Here is a 16,658-nt window from a genome sequence, read left to right on the forward strand (position 1 = left end):
GAAAAAGCAAAAAAACATCATTTAAAAAACAGGAAAGAAAAGATCCAAGTGACTGTGAAATGGGCTTCTGAAATTTACTCTTAATTTTAGAGTAGCTAAAGCAAGTGGAAGAAAGGATGTAGTCAAGGAGCTGAATAGAACTTTTCAAAGAGCACCTTGAGGAGAAAAGCCAAATATTTTAACAAAATCTGCAAGGACCTAGAGACCAAGAGAGAAACATACTCAGCATATTTAAAACGGAAAGAACTCAAGAAAAAAGTCAAGCCTCAAATGGCAATTTTGAAAGATTCTAATATCAAGCCCTGGCGGTATAGTGGTTAAGCATTGGGTTGTTATCAGAATGGTTGGCAGTTCAAAACCACCAGCTGCTCTGTGAGAGAAAGACTGAGCTGTCTACTTCCATAAACAGTTACATTCTCAAAAAACTCACAGGGGGTCATTATGAGTCAGCATTGATTGGATGGCAGTGAGATAGGAAAAATATTGAATGATGTAGGAAGCATCAGGAGAAGATTGAAAGAAAACACAGAGGCACTGCGCCAAAAAGAAGTAGTCAACAGTCCACCATTTCAGGAGGTAACATATGAGCAAGAACCAATGGTGCTGAAAGAAGTTCAAAATTCACTGAAAGCATTATGCAAAAAACAAGACTCCAGCAATTGACGGAATGCCCATGGAATGTTTCAGAAAGCTGAATAAACAATGGAAGCACTCACTCAACAATGCCAGGAAATTTGAAAAACAGCTACTTGGGCCAAATGACTGGAACAGATCCATATTTGTTGCCATTCCTAAGAACGGTGACCCACACTATAGAATGATATCACTGCTATCACGCACAAGTAAAATGTTGCTTAAAATCATCCAACAATGGTTGTAGCAGCATATTGACAGGGAACTGCCAGAAGTTCAGACTGTAGTGGGGCTCAATCAAAGGCAATGTAGCAGTGAGGGGTTGAAAAGCCGAACATGATGGTGGGACAAGAAGGAAGTAAAAGGGAAATAGAGGCAAGAACCAGGAGGCAAAAGATATTTATAGAGTCCTAAATACATGCATGTACATATATAAATATATATTTATATAATGAGAGGGGAATAGAACTAGGTACTCCATCTATATGTTAGGAATTAAGGTTGCAGATGGACATTGGGCCTTGACTCAAATACTCCCTTAACACAAGAACACTTTGTTCTAACAATCTGTCATTCTGGGAACTTACCCTCCCGACATGATCGCTGAAGACAAAATGGGTGCATAAGAAAATGTGTTGATGCTTCCTCCCCCCAACTACCATGATCCGAATTCTACCATGCAGGACTGGATAGGGCAGAGGTTGTACACTGGTGCATATGGGGCTGGAGGCACAGGGAATCCAGGGTGGATGATACCTTCAGGACCAGGGGTGTGAGGGGTGATGCTGGGAGAGTGAAGGGTGAGTGGGTTGGCAAGGGGGAACTGATTACAAGGATCCACATGTGACCTCCTCCCTGGGAGATGAACGGCAGAGAAGGGGGGAAGGGAGACTCCGGATAGGGCAAGATATGACAAATAAACAATGTATAAATTACCAAGGGCACATGGGGGAGAGGGGAGCGGGGAGGGAGGGGGGAAAAAAAGAGGACCTGATGCAAAGGGCTTAAGTGGAGAGCAAATGATTTGAGAATGATTGGGGCAGGGAATGTGCAGATGTGCTTTATACAATTGATGTATGTATATGTATGGATTGTGATAAGAGTTGTATGAGCCCCTAATAAAATAAAATTTAAAAAAGAAAATGTGTTGAAGAAAGCTGATGGTGTCCAGATATCGAATGATATAACGTCTGGGGTCTTAAAGGTTTGAAGATAAACAAGTGGCCATCTAGCTGTGAAGCAACAAAACCCACATGGAAGAAATACACCAACTTGTGTGATCATGAGGTGTTGATGGGATCAGTTATCAGGCATTTAAGACCCAGAATGAAACCATACCCAAGGTGAGTGGGGATTAGAGGAGTGGCATGGAGTGGAGACTCAATGCCCGTCTGTAGACAATTAGACATCCTCTCACAGAGGGGTCACAGGGAAGAGATGAGCCAGTCAGGGTTCAGTATAGCACCAATGAAACACACAACTTTCCTCTAGCTCTTTGGTGCTTCCTTCACCCCACTATCATGACCTCAATTTTACCTTACAAATTGTATTAGACCAGAACATGCACACTGCTACAGAATAAATTCACCCTGAAGACATACTAATACTTAATGTGTACAAATCAAACAAATGATCAGCAAAAATCATGTTTAAAAGATTAGAGCCCACAACACAGGGAATCCAGGATAGATAAAACCCCTCAGAAACAACAAGAAGAGTAGATATACCAGGAGGATTAGAGGAGGGTGGCGGGGAGAAAAGGGGAATCGATCACAAGGATCAAACTAGAACCCCCTCCCAGGGGGACGAATAATGCAAAAGTGGGTGGGGGATGATAGAGAACAATGAAAGATATGGAAAAAAAATCTATAATTTATCAACGGCTTGGGAGGGAGGGTAGGGGAAGGGAGATGGAAGAAATGGGGAGCAGATATCAGGGACTCAAGTGGGAAGAGAATACTTTGAAAATGATGATGGCAGCATATGTGCAAATGTGCTTGACACTTGACACACTGGAGGAATGTATGGATTGTGAAAAGAGATGTAAGAGTTCCCATAAAATTATTTTTTTAAAAGAAGTTCAGGCTGGATTCAGAAGATGTGTGGCAGTTACATAATCTCTTGTCAACTTGAGAAGGGGTGGAATCTAGTCTATCAGGTCATAGCCAATGAGGCATTTCTGGCGGCATGGCCTTCTCCTGAGGACTCTGGGGTAGTCCTATCTTCTTCCCTGGAGGCAGGACAGACACTTCCTGTGAGACACTCCTGTTGGCAAGACATCTGGGACTATACTAGAGCCCTGGCACTGGAGAAGTCACATGGAGACACATGCCAGCACTGAAATGCTTCCTCTGAAGAGTTTGCACCCATTGGCCTGTGATCTTTCTGCAATCAGCATCATTGCATGTGTTGCATGAGTCTGAAGAGGAATTTAGAGACTGGTATCAGACATATGGGCTAATATTGGTCTTGTGAACTTGATCTGGACTGGGCTGGGTTGTTTTCTTAATATATAACTACTCTTTATATAAAGCTCTTTCTTATACATATATAAGTGTCTATGAATTTGTTTCTCTAGTGAACCCAGATTAATACAACATGGAACAAGAGGTATCATTGCTGATGTCTGGTGGATCTTGGCTCAAATCAGAGAATACCACACTTTTGTTTCATTGATTATAAAAAGGCATTTGACTATGTGGACCAAAATAAACTGGATAGCCTTGAAAAGAATGGAAATTCCAGAACACTTCATTGTGCTCTTTTGGACTTGTACATGGATCAAGGGACAATTGTGCAAATAAAATAAGGGACTACTGCATAGTTTTAAATCAGGAAAGCTGTTCATCAGGGTTGTATTCTCTCACCATACTCATTCAATCTATATTCTGAAAAAATTAGCAAATAAGCCAAATTATATAAAGAAGCATGCAGCATCAGGAGTGGAGAAAGGCTTATTAACAACCTGAAGTATCCAGGTGACACAATCTAGTTTGCTGAAAGTGAAGTGGCCTTGACGTACTTGATGAAGATCATGGACTGCATCCTTCAGTATGGTTTACAACTCAATGTAAGGAAGACCAAAATTTCCACAACTGAGCCAATAGATAACATCATGATAAATGTAGAAAGGGCTGGAGTTGTCAAGGATTTTGTCTTGCTTAGATCTGCAATCAATGCTTATGGAAGCAGCAATCAAGAGATTTTAAAAATGCATCACATTAGGTGACATTGCTGCACAAGAACTCCTTAGAGCATCAATGAACAAGGATATTCTTTTGAGGACTGAGATGTGCCTGACCCAAGCCATATGTCCAACATATGCAAGTGCAAGTTGGACAAGAATCAGGAAGACTATAGAAGAATTGATGCATTTGAATAGTGGTGTTGGGAAAGAATATTTAAAGGGCCACAGCCCACTAAAGGGACAAGCTGATCTGTATGGGAAGAAGTAAGACCAGAGTGCTCCCTAGAGGCAAGGATGCAATACTTTGTCTTACATATTTTGGACACATTGTGAGGAGAGATGTCTCTGGAAAAGGACATCATGTTTGGTAAAGTGGAGAGGCAGCAAAACAGAGGAAGGCCCTCAATGCAATGAGATGGATTGCTACAGTGGCTGCCTCGGTGGGCTCAGGCATAGAAACCATTGTGAGAATGGTGCAGAATCATACAGCGTTTCATTGTGTTGTGCGTGTCGTTATGGGTTGGAGCTGGCCAGATGGTACCTGACACCCCCACCAACAGCAACAACACAAGAGGCAGAGTTATTCAAATTTCCTAGGGATAGCCAAACACCTAGAAGGATTGAGCCACTGGGCCTGGGGGCTCAGGACCATAGTCTCATGTGACACCAAGGTCAGATGGCATAACACAGTCCATAAAGACAATATTCTAACCTTACTTTTGTGAGGAACAAGTGGAGCCTTAAACATTCATGAGTAGCCACAGAAGGTGTTCTCTCCTGTCAAAACCAAAGAAGAGCGAGGAAATCCAAGACATGTGGAAACAATTAGTCCAATGAACTCATGGGCCGCATGCTCATCAGTCTTCATGACCATGAAACCAGAAGAACTAGATGGTGCCAGACAATCGCTATAAACTTCTCTGAAAGGGATCACCTTAGAGGGTCCTGGATAAAGTGGGAGAAAAATACGTGCAAAACTCAAATCACGAAAGAATCAGACTTACTGATTGGAAGGAGATTGATAGAATCCCTGAGAGCATGATGGTTAGTCATCTCTCAAGCCTGGAACTGAACTCACCCTGTGCTCAACTGTCAGCCAAATACAGTACATAGGCCTATACGGTGGAGTGTTCGTGCCGTTGTGGGTTATGAACTGGCATGCAAGTTCAGCCATTTCAAACCATCAGCTGCTCCACAGGAAAAAGGCGAGGCTTTCTGCTCCTGTAAAGATTAACAATCTCAGAAACCCAGAGGGGCAGCTCTACAATTTCCATACAGTTACTATAAAACCAAATTAACTAGTTGGCAGTGAATTTGATCAATCAGGTGATTAGTAACACCTGAAAGGTATGCCATCATTAGAATATTCAATTGTACCAGACCACAGGGGCAGCATTTGCCCAAAATTTAAAAGGCAGAAAGGTATAGGCAAGAAGGACAAAGGGAAACAGGAAACACAGAGAGAAGAGAGGTGTACCATTAGACTGTGGGATTGCAACCAATGCAATGAAACAAATGGGTATAAATTGTTAAATAGAAATCTTAAATTGCTCCATGCAATTTCACCTTAATGACAATGAGCAGGTCAGTTTTGTTTGCTTTTGTTTATGTTTTGGGCGGGGAGCTTGTCTGTTGTGTTTTGTTTGTTTTGTTAATGAGACAGGCTTCTGTTAGCTGCTATCAACTTCTTTCTGCCTTACATACTTCGTTCCTATTTTCCAGAGAGACTACTCTCTGAAGAAAGACGTCATGCTTGGTAAAGTGGAAGGCACTGAGAAAGGGGAGGCCCTCAATGAGATGGAGGACACAGTGGCTGCATCAACGAGTCCAAACATAACAACAATGAGAGGATGGTGCAGGACAGGGCAGTGTCTTGTTCTGAGGTGGAACCAACTTGATGGCACCCAACAACAACAACTAGCAGAATAGAGACATGGTTGCAGGCTTCCAAGATGCACCCCCATGGTTTCCACTTCCTGGTAGTCATGGCCACGCATACTCTCAGTTTACATTAAACAGAACTAACTTGGACAATCAATGGAATACTGAGGAAGGCCAGTATTCAAATAAGAATATTATGACTTCCACTTTCCTTTCCCCCAGACAAAATCCTTGACAACTTCAACTTTTCCTCCTTTTTCCATGTTACCTATTGGCCCAAATGTGGGGTTTTTTGCTTTCTTTACATTGAGTTATAATCCATATTGAAGGTTATAATCTATGAACTTCATTAGCAATTTCAAGCCCCCTCCCTTGTATCGGGTAAGGTTGTTTTATCTGCATGTTGCAAGTTGATAATAAGCCTTCCTCTAATCCTGATACTGCATTCTTCTTCATACAGTCCAGCTTCTCTGACAATTTGTTCAATATACAGATTGAATATGTATTATAAGTGGATGCAACTCTGACACATGCCTTTCCTGATTTTAAACTATGCAGTATTCCTTGTTTCTGCTCATACAACTGTCTCTTGGTCTATGTACAGGTTCCACAGAAGCACAATTAAATATTTTGGAATTTCCATTTTCCTCAAGGCTATCCATAGTTTGTTATGATCCACGCAGTTGAATGCCTCTACATAGTATATGAAACACAAGTAAAGATCTTTCTGGTATTCTCTGCTTTTGACCAAGATCCATCTTCCATCAGCAATGATATTCCTTATTCTATATCTTGTCTATCAGTTTGTTGTACTGTGGTGGCTTGTGTGATGTGATGCTGAAAACTATCACTGATATTTCAAATACCAACAGAATCACCCAAAAGGAACAGGTTTCAGTAGAGCTTCAGGCTAAGAATATAGCATGAAAATGGCAAAGACTGTCCACTTGAGAGGATTAGCCACTGAAAACCCTGTGGAACGTATCAAAACATTGTCTGTTACTGAAAATTTAATGACCAGCTATAAAAAATAAACCAAACACCAAAGTAGTACAAAGAATATATTTATTTATGTAAAATCCAAACCCTCAAGTTCAGAGAATATTGATATTATCACATTGTGTGACCTTGACTATAGACAGCTCTCTTGATAAAGAATAGATATGAAAATGTGCATTTAAACCCATTTTAAATGGGACTATATATAATTGTATTATTGGTTTACAAAAGAAGGGCATTGGTTTTTGTTTTAGTTGAATTTAATAGGAAAAGTAAACTAAAGGTGAGAAATCATTGAATCTTAGATAAATATTTCTTTGACATAAAAAATAACTTCAGTTCAATATATGTAATTGATTAAAGATTGGTTGCTAAAACTTCCATTAAAAAGATATATTAGTGTTGAGAAGACATCTTTAAGATCAAGATTATTATCATAAGCAATGGAGTATTACTCATTCTTAAAGAGAGATTAACTCCTGATACATGCTTCAGCACTGATGAGCTTTTAAAAATCAAGCTAACTGAAGTATGATGGTCACAAAGGGACAAGTATTATATGAAGAATAACATATGAAATATCTAGACTAAGCAAGGGTGGTAGTTTCACAGTTTTATGCCAACTTGATAAAGGAATGAAGGGGTGGAGTCTAGCCTGTCAATCAGATCACAGCCTTATTGATCCCTCCTTGTGGGTGTGGCCTTCTCATGAGGATGCTGAGACTTCCTCTCTTCCTCTTTGGAGGTGAGACATTCTTTCTATCTACTTCACATCCTTGTTGACAAGCCACGTAGAGATATGCTTATGACAGTCATAGTCCTGGAGCTGGAGGAGTCACGAGGAGACCTCTGCCAGTGCTGAGATGTTTCCACCACCACTGGAGTCACAGGACTTCCCACCCACCAGCCTGTGATCATCCCGCATTCGGCATCATTGCATGTGTTGCATGAGTCTGAAGAGGAATTTATAGACTAGTATCAGAATGATGGGCTAATATCGGACATAAGGACTTGATCTGGGTTGAGGTGTTTTCTTGATATACAATTACTCTTTGATAGAAAGCTCTCTCTTACACATATATGAGAGTCAATTAATTTGTTTCTCTAGTCAATCTGGACTAACACAAGGACCAATTTTTTTTTAAAAAAAGATGTGTCTGCTCCCATAAGTATTTACAGTATCAGACACCCTACGGAGCAGTTCTAATCTGTCCTCTAAGGGTGCTATGAGTCAGAATGGACTCACCAGTAGTTGATTGTTAGTGTTGCTGTTGTTGTTGTTGTTGTTGTTTTTAAACTCACCTCCCATCATTCATCTGACAGAAGAAACTACAAGTGTATTAAGCGTATTACTGAAAGGACTTGCCTGCATCATCCACTGACCCTGGAGACATGTCTTAACAACTTTTGTTCAGATGCAATATGTGCATGTTTACTGATTATGCTGAACTAACTTTCAAAAATCAGCTAGGCAGCATACCTCGGGAAGCTTGCAGGCATCCTGCAACTTTCCTCCCACCATGCTTCCTCTCTTGGTATTTTCCTAGAGAGAACAGCCAGACTGGCCCTTAATATAACCATAGAGTACACTGTAAAATGATTCCGAATTTATGATTAGCAGAATAATTCCTGAGGGGCCTGTCATTGTCTTATGATTTGATAAATATCAGCCAATTCAAAAAAAATTTTTTATTTAAGCTCTGTGAAAATTTTCTTTCCTTGCAGTACTTTAGTGAAGTCTTACAAAATGCTGTTGAACCCCAGATCATTTGGTCACTTCAAAAATCTTTTTTTCTCTCAATAAACTCTTTAATTTTAATAGAAACTCCAGTTTGCTCTTTGACACTATTAATCATTTTTAAACTATTAAGAAGTTGCTGTTATTTTGATAGCCATTGTGTAGAACCATCTTAATATTTTTCACTTAATATTATGATACACATGTAAAATTTAGGTATGATAATTCAACCACACCAACCCCACTACCATTGAGTCAATTCTGATTCATATCAATCCTACATAAGATTTCCCAAACTGTAAATCTTTATGGAAACAGCCTCATTCTACCTCCCATGGAGCTGCTGGGGGTTTGAACCACCAACTTTTCAGTGAGCAGTTCAATGCTAATCCAAGAGCACCATAGATAATATTAAAATAGGGAATACTCAAGGCATTAAAGGCAATCTTTCTGTGTTAGTGTCGAACAACATTTTGTGCCTGGGGTTAAAAACTGTGCCAAGCTGTAATATGTACTTAATCTGACAAAAAGGGATTTTGTCATGTCCAGTAAGTGATCCTGGATTACTCAAAGTCTGTCAATATATAAACCACACAAAAGGCTTGCATCATTAATATTGTCACAATAACACTTGGCATGGTTAGTTCTCTTTCCATGGGCATGGAGCTACTAGTATAAAATGGAACTGTTTCTTTTTATTAAGCACAAAATAAGAACACCTTGAAAGTGAAAGGAGATACATTTGTGAAACTATATAAAATAAAGGAACACTTTTCTATAAAATATTCTATAACTCAAACTGGGAATCATAGATGGAAATTATTAAATATGGCAGCTTCCCATCTTAATAACATATTTGTCAAAGTATAGTATGACTAGTTTAAAGAGCACCTTAAAAGGTAAGGTATTTGCTAACAATATACGAAAAAATATACATTAGGATAAGAATCATGTGTTGGGTTAATATAAAATAGGCAGTAAAACATGTGGGCTTATCTGTCTCACTGGGACAGAAATTACTTGCACTACCGCCTGGGGAGAAACATAGAAAGGAACTATGAAGGCAAGAGTTGAGCTGCTCATCACAAGGGAAGTGATTCAAACCCATCACCCCCTCAGCAGAAACATGAGGCTGCCTGCCCATCGCCTTGCAGACCATAAGGAGTTGCTATGGAGCCCCTGTGCAACGCTACTCCGTCTGATCTATGGAGCTGCTGTGAGTCAGGGGAGTCGGGGAAGGGAGACCTAAAAGGAGAAATCAACAAGTTACAAAATAACTTCACTAAATCTGGAAACATTACTCAGTATTAAACATTAACTAACTATATCCCCTAGATGATCTTTAAGTGGCCCTCACTGCCTTAATAATTTTAAAATCATGTGTTACCCATAATTTTTTCCTTCTTTCTGAGCGTCTGATAAACTTTCTGACATTCTTCCTCCTCTAAATATTATCCTTTATAGGGAAAATTTTCATATGTTTGCATTAATCATATCCACATGTGCTCACCTCTGCTGTTCAATTGCAACTCATGGTTATTCTATGGCGTGGGAAACAAACACTTAGGGAAACATGATGAGGACTATATTCCCTAATTTATAACAAGGGGACTCTGGAACGCTGGTATTCCGTGGTAAGATAGCCTCCACTTTGGTAAATTAAAGTCAGCGTACACTACCCTGTTCAAATATCATTCCCACAGATTCTCCCCTTAACAGCTATGCTGCCTTAAAGCGAGCACACGGTTGATTGGATCTCCCTACAGAAACAGACCTTATGCTTTAGTTCTCTCTTCCCACGGTGTCACCCAACCTCCCTCAGACCTTCCCCAATACAGGTACTAGGTTCCCTCACCTTTGATCTCAGGGACCTTAATATAGATACCCCCCATCTTGTGATGCATGTAACTACTGAACCTGCATGTCTTAATCCTACCCATAAATGTCCCAAGAGAGTAAAGTTTCTCTCTCTCTTCTCCCAGTTCCATGTGGACCATCAAGAGGGCCTGAGGTGAGCATGTGACCATAAATGTTTCTGCCTCCTTTATTTTATTTTCTCTCCTACCTCTATGACTTTACCATGATCTTTATCTATTATTGCCATTCAATTGTGCCTACCGACCCTTCGGTTGTTGGAGGCTGAATTCCTCTGACACTGTAGAACAGGATTCATACACATCTTTACAGAAGCAGACTGCCTCTCTTTCTCTGTAAGACTTGCTAGTGGTTTCCAATCAGTCGTTATTTTGGTTAGGATCGCAATGATAAATCCAATGTGCCACCTGTGCTCCCCCATATTTTCAGAGAAGTACTAAGATCTATGAGCCATCTTAAGTGTGTCTGCAACCCTTTAACTTTTCAATGTTTAGCAACTAAACCAAAATAAATCCATTGATGTTGTCGTTTCTGACTTATGGCAACTCCATCTATTACATTAGAATTTCTAGAGTTGTCTTGACTGTAATCTTCAGTGGCGAAGTCCTGGTGACATAGTGGGTTACTTGTTGGGATGGTGAGAAACAAATCCAGTGGCACTCATATATGTGTAAGAAAGGGCTTTATATCAAGAAGTAGTTACATATCAGGAAAACATCCCAGCCCAGTCCAACTCAAGTCTGTAAGTCCGATACTAGTCCATAAGTCCCTCTTCAGACCTATGCAGTCACATACAGTTAAGCCAAATGCAGGAAGATCACAGGTCAGTGGGTGCCAAGTCGTGTGGCTCCAATGGCAGTGGCGTGGGCAGCAATCAGGGTCAGTCAGCAGGAAGGTGAAGGCAGGGAGCGCAGGGAGAGAAGGGGCGAGGATCACAGGATCCTCCTTATCAGAACGCCACACCCACAAGGAGGTACCATCAGGCGATGGCCTGATTGACAGGCTAAGCTCTACCCCTACATTTTTATATCTTCAAGTTGTGTTAAATTGTGTCACTGCTGCAGCTGGTAACTGCAAGGGCAGCAGTTCCACTCTCCACCAGTCCCTCTGTGGAAGAAAGATAGGCTTTCTGCTGTAAAGATGTACAGTCCTATAACCCCACAAGAATTTCTGTAGGAACTAAGCCCTATTTGGTCCCTTAGAGACAGAATTGACTCTATGGCAGTGAGTTTGGAGTTTGGGTAGGTTTTTGTTTTTTTTAATCTTTACTGAGTTAGATTGCCTTTCTTCTGTAGTCTGCTTCTAAATAAGTTTGAACTGCCAGGTCTTAGGTTAGTACTGGAGTGCAAGGCTCTTGTGCCAACTGTGCTTCCATTAGGTGCCATAGAATTAGCTCTGACTCAACAACGCTATGGAGGAGAGATGAATCACGCCCCAGTCCTTCAAATGCTTACCTTGCTGATTCAATCAATGAAAGACACAGTGACTTCAAAAAATGAAAAACTTAAAGAGCATATTGATCCATTCAACTATCAAGACTTGTAGCAACATTGTGTAACAAATTTGTTTTTAAAACTAGAAAAAGCCCAAAGTTCAGCAATGGGAAAATATAAAGAAGATTTTTAAAGCTTTTGGAAAGATGGAATTAAAAGATGTGGAATTTTTCCATGTACTTTTTAAAATTCCCTTGTACATGTTTTTGCATATTTACACAAGGTAGATGTTCATGAAAATTAATAAATTGTATTTTTCATATCAATGTAGACGTGTTTTCAAAGCACACTATTAAATGACAAATGTAAATTATAGAATTGGTACATGCCATTTACATTTATAAAAATAGAAAACACACAAAAGTGTACTATATGCATATGTTGTGTGTATAGTAAAAATATAAAAAGCATGATTAGAAGGATATACATTAGTAACCTATTAACAGAAAGTTGGAAAGACATGAGGTTGCGGAGGGGTGGGGAAAGAATTGCACTCATTTCTGTCATGTTCTGTTTCATAAAAGGAAAAGATTTCAAATAAATAAGGAAACATTTTAACTTTGTAAAAGATTTTCTAACTTGTTCTACATATTTATAACGGTATGTATAAATATTTCATAACTTAAAATGAATAAATGTAGTTTATGGTAATTATGATAAAAGACACACTAGTCTGACTTAAAGATAGAGAGGGAGGAATCTACGGTGGAGGGAAGATATACAAAGAGACACTCAGAATGAAATAGAGAGAAGGCTTGACAACACTGGGTACCGTGTCCACAGGCCAGGGCTGACACTGAGCCTACTTCTTTTATTCATCACTAGACTTCAAGTTCTGTGAAAGTGTAGAAAATAAATGTCTTATTAATTTCACATTGTGCACGTATCAGGACAGCATTTAAAACACACTAAAGAACCGCACAATATTTATTGAGAAAAGTAGAAGACATGATTCAAATGACTCAAACTGTAAAGTGCTGAGACACACAATGAGAACAGAGTCTGATCTGTAAGAACTTAAAGCTGATCTTGAATAAGCATTTTTAACATCTCTGTTATCTTTTCTTCCTCAATCAAAGGCACTTATGAGTCTTTTTCCTAACAGGGCCTTGTACTCAATTCTCCTGAAGTTCTGTTTCACTCAGTTTCAGGAATAAATCTGCACGGAGTGAATTACTGGCATAGTGATAAGCCCCATGACCTTCAAACACAGCTTCCTTTGACACCACGTTGAAGGAAACTCTTTAAGGAGGTGGAGGAAGATGATTTGAAAGTCCTTCATCTGGAGCTTGGTTGTACAACTTAAAGAACCTTTATTCTAAGAAACAGAGGAAAGAACTAGGATGTAAAAGACATCTATAGAAGTCTAAATCAGGCATTTTCATATATATATTTATATAGAACAATAGGGATATAGGTCTATGTACATATATTTATATGTTAAGTATTAAGGCAGCAGATGGACACTGGGCCTCTACTCAAGTACCCCCTCAATGCAAGAACACTCTGTTCTAATAACCCAACATTCTGTGATGCTCACCTTCCCAACACAATCGTTGAAGATCAAATGGGTGAATAAGCAAATGTGGGAAGAAAGCTGATGGTGGCCAGCTATCAAAAGATATAGCATCTGGGATCTTAAAGGCTTGAAGATAAACAAGCGACCATCTATCTCAGAAGCAACAAAGCCCACAAGGAAGAAGCACACCAGCCTGTGTGATCATGAGATGTCAATGGGATCAGGTGTCAGGTATCAAAGAAGCACAACAAAAAATCATATCATTGTGAATGAGGGGGGGAGTGTGGAATGGAGACCCAAAGCTCATCCGTAGATAATTAGATATCCCCTTACAGAAGGGTCACAAGGAAGAGACAAACTGGCAGGGGACAGTATAGCACTGATGAAACATACAACTTTCCTCTAGATCTTTAATGCTTCATCCCGCTCCCCCCCATTACCATGACCTCAATTCTACCTCACAAACCTGAATAGACCAGAGCATGTACATGGGTATAGATAAGAGCTCATAACGCAGGGAATGCAGGACAGATGAACCTTTCAGTACCAATAATGATAGTAGTGATACCGGGAGGGGAAGGGAAAGGTGGGGGGAGAAAGGGGGAGCCAATCACAATGATCTACATATAATTCCCTCCCAGGGGGACAGACAACAGAAAAGGGGGTGAAGGGAAGCAATGGTCAGTGTAAGGCATGAAAATGATGGTAATAATAATTTATAAATTATCAAAGGTTCATGAGGGTGGGAGGAGGGAGGGGGAAAATGAGCTGATATCAAGGGCTCAAGTAGAAAGAAAATGTTTTTAAAATGATGATAGCAACATATGTGCAAATTTGTTTGATTCAATGGATGCATATAAGGGTTGTGATAAGAACTACATGAGCCCCCAACAAAATTATTTTTAAAATAAGAAAAGAAAATGATGATGGCAATATATGTACAAATGTGCGTGACGTAATGGATGAATGGATAGCTTGTGAAAAGAGCTGTATGAGCCCCCAATAAAATGATTTTTTTAAGTAGAAGGAAAAAGAAAGGAATCAATTCAACCAAGACTCTGATTTGGGTTTTTCACCTCCAGATCGGTGAAAACATAACTTTCTGTTCTTTCAAGTCGACAAAGCAAAACTGAATGAAAAAAAAAGAGAGCCTTTATTCTAACTATGTGAATTTTGTCCACCCAAACTGCCTCAGAGTCTGAGAACTCAGCTCTGAAGGCAATGGGGCAATCGCGAAGGGCAACGGCCCTTTGGGACTCTGGGTCGAAGTCTAATCTCTATTTGGAAGCCTGGGGATGACTCTTTTTGCAAACAGCAGCGGCATAAAGCCTGGTAAATACACCTCAGGGACCAGGCTGGGGCAAGGATATTTACCCAATCTTTCCAGGAGATTAGTCCCTCGGTATGGGAAAAGACAGACCCCTCAGGCATGTCTGATGTTTCTTCTCCTTGTCCTGTGTCCCGTGGGTGTCTCAGAGGCCACAGAATGGCAAATTTCCCTCCAAGCCCCTTTCCAAGACTCTTTTCTTTACTTCATTCTCTCCCTTCCTACTTTGCTTTGGCTTTCCTATTAAATGCTACCCTTCTGAGATGATTCTGGTTAATCCATTTTTTCCCCTTCCATCAATCTCTCACTCTTGCAACATTTTTTTCTTTTATTGAGCCACTTACAGTCATAAACAAATAAGCAGTCATTAGAAGCACGATGTGCTTAGTCATTGCACCTCAAATCCCATGTACAGATCATTCTTTTGGATGGTGGGTGTTAACTCCAAAAATATTTCAAAGTATCAACCATGGCTGTCCAGTTGATTTCTACCCATGACAACTTTACAGAATAGAAGAGAACAGATCCGGGCAGTCTCTGAGGCTGTAAATCTTTACAGAGTCAGGCTGCCTCCATCTTTGTTCCTCAGAGAACTGATGGCTTCTAACTGCTGACCTTTCAGTTAGCAGCCTAATGCTTAACCCCCCTGCCACACCTCACATTGAAGGTCATACGCGTAGAGAGACTATAGATTCTACCTTTTTCAATCAGGTGTTGGCCTTCACCAAGAGTCACCAATAACTAAGTGGTCAGTGGGGAGAAATAATTTTCATTCTGTTAAACCAAGGTTACGCCCAATTGTAAAGTTGGTTAAATTAAATAACTATTTTAGGACTTCTCTTATACACCTCTCCAGGTTCTTTCCAAAATCGGATGATTGTGGTCCTCATTACTTCCTGAGAGGGAGGAAGGGCCAGAGACCTTGAACTCAGAGTTCTCTGTCCTCCTTGGCCACTATCCATCTGGCTTCTCTTTCTAATATTATTGCATTATTGGAGACTTGCTTCCTCTCCGTTTGGTAAAGACCAAAACATCCTCTCTGATCAATTGCCTCATCTTAGCCATTGTTTACTGTAGAACCTCCAGCTTTCCACTGCATCCAGTATCCAAATGTATATCCACTGGGCCAACGCAGCCCCCGCTGCAGGTCATGTTGCGTCTTTGCAGTCCAGGCCCAGCTGAGAAGTTTTCCTCTGGGAAACTATGAGAACTCTTGAGCCAATGGTATCACACAATTTTTTTTAATCTCACAATTTTTTTTAATCTCACAGTTGAGTCCATGCTGACCCTCTGTGGGTTTCTGCAATTGTAACTGTTGACAAGCGTGGAAAGCCAGTGTTTCTCCTGCAGAGCTCAAAGTAGGGGCAGCACAAATTGCCATTTGCCTGGTATATTTTCCACCAGCCTTTTATTCTTAGTCTATTTTTATCTCCCCAGCCTTCCTAGCTCCTGAAATCACTAAGGGAGAGGATTCTTATTGCATCATTGGGAGCGAGTGACAAACTTTATCTTAGTAACTCCCAGAACTCAGGGTGAGTGACAGTTCCCAAATGCTTTCCATACATATAATCCAAGTTTCTCTCTTTTCTTCTTTTTATTTTGATCTGAAATGACTCTCTCCTATAACTTCTACCCCATCTGAGTCCCATAATCAAGGACACTGGCTATTCAGTATGCATAAACCTTGTCGTTCTTGGTTGTCAGCCAGTTTTGAGGATAGAGGGAAGCCCCACCTCCCCAAAGTGGTTACAGAGCAGATTCATTTTGAGTGATTAAGGAGTACTATCAAGGTGGACACTTATGTTGTCTAGGTCCTTTGTTTTAGGAAATGTGAACTTCTCCGTAAGTGCAGGGGCAATGCAGTCCCTAGAGCTGTGTTGGAATGAAGTTGCTGAAGTCCCTGAGGTTGGGAAGAAAGAGACAGTCTTAAAACCCTATTGGTGGAGGTAAGTCTGTAGTCCATGCCATATGCTTTCTCTGAGTCCCTAACAATCATAATATTAAAA

Source organism: Tenrec ecaudatus, chromosome 6 (genome assembly GCF_050624435.1).
Source record: "Tenrec ecaudatus isolate mTenEca1 chromosome 6, mTenEca1.hap1, whole genome shotgun sequence".
In the NCBI taxonomy this organism is placed as follows: Eukaryota; Metazoa; Chordata; class Mammalia; order Afrosoricida; family Tenrecidae; genus Tenrec; species Tenrec ecaudatus.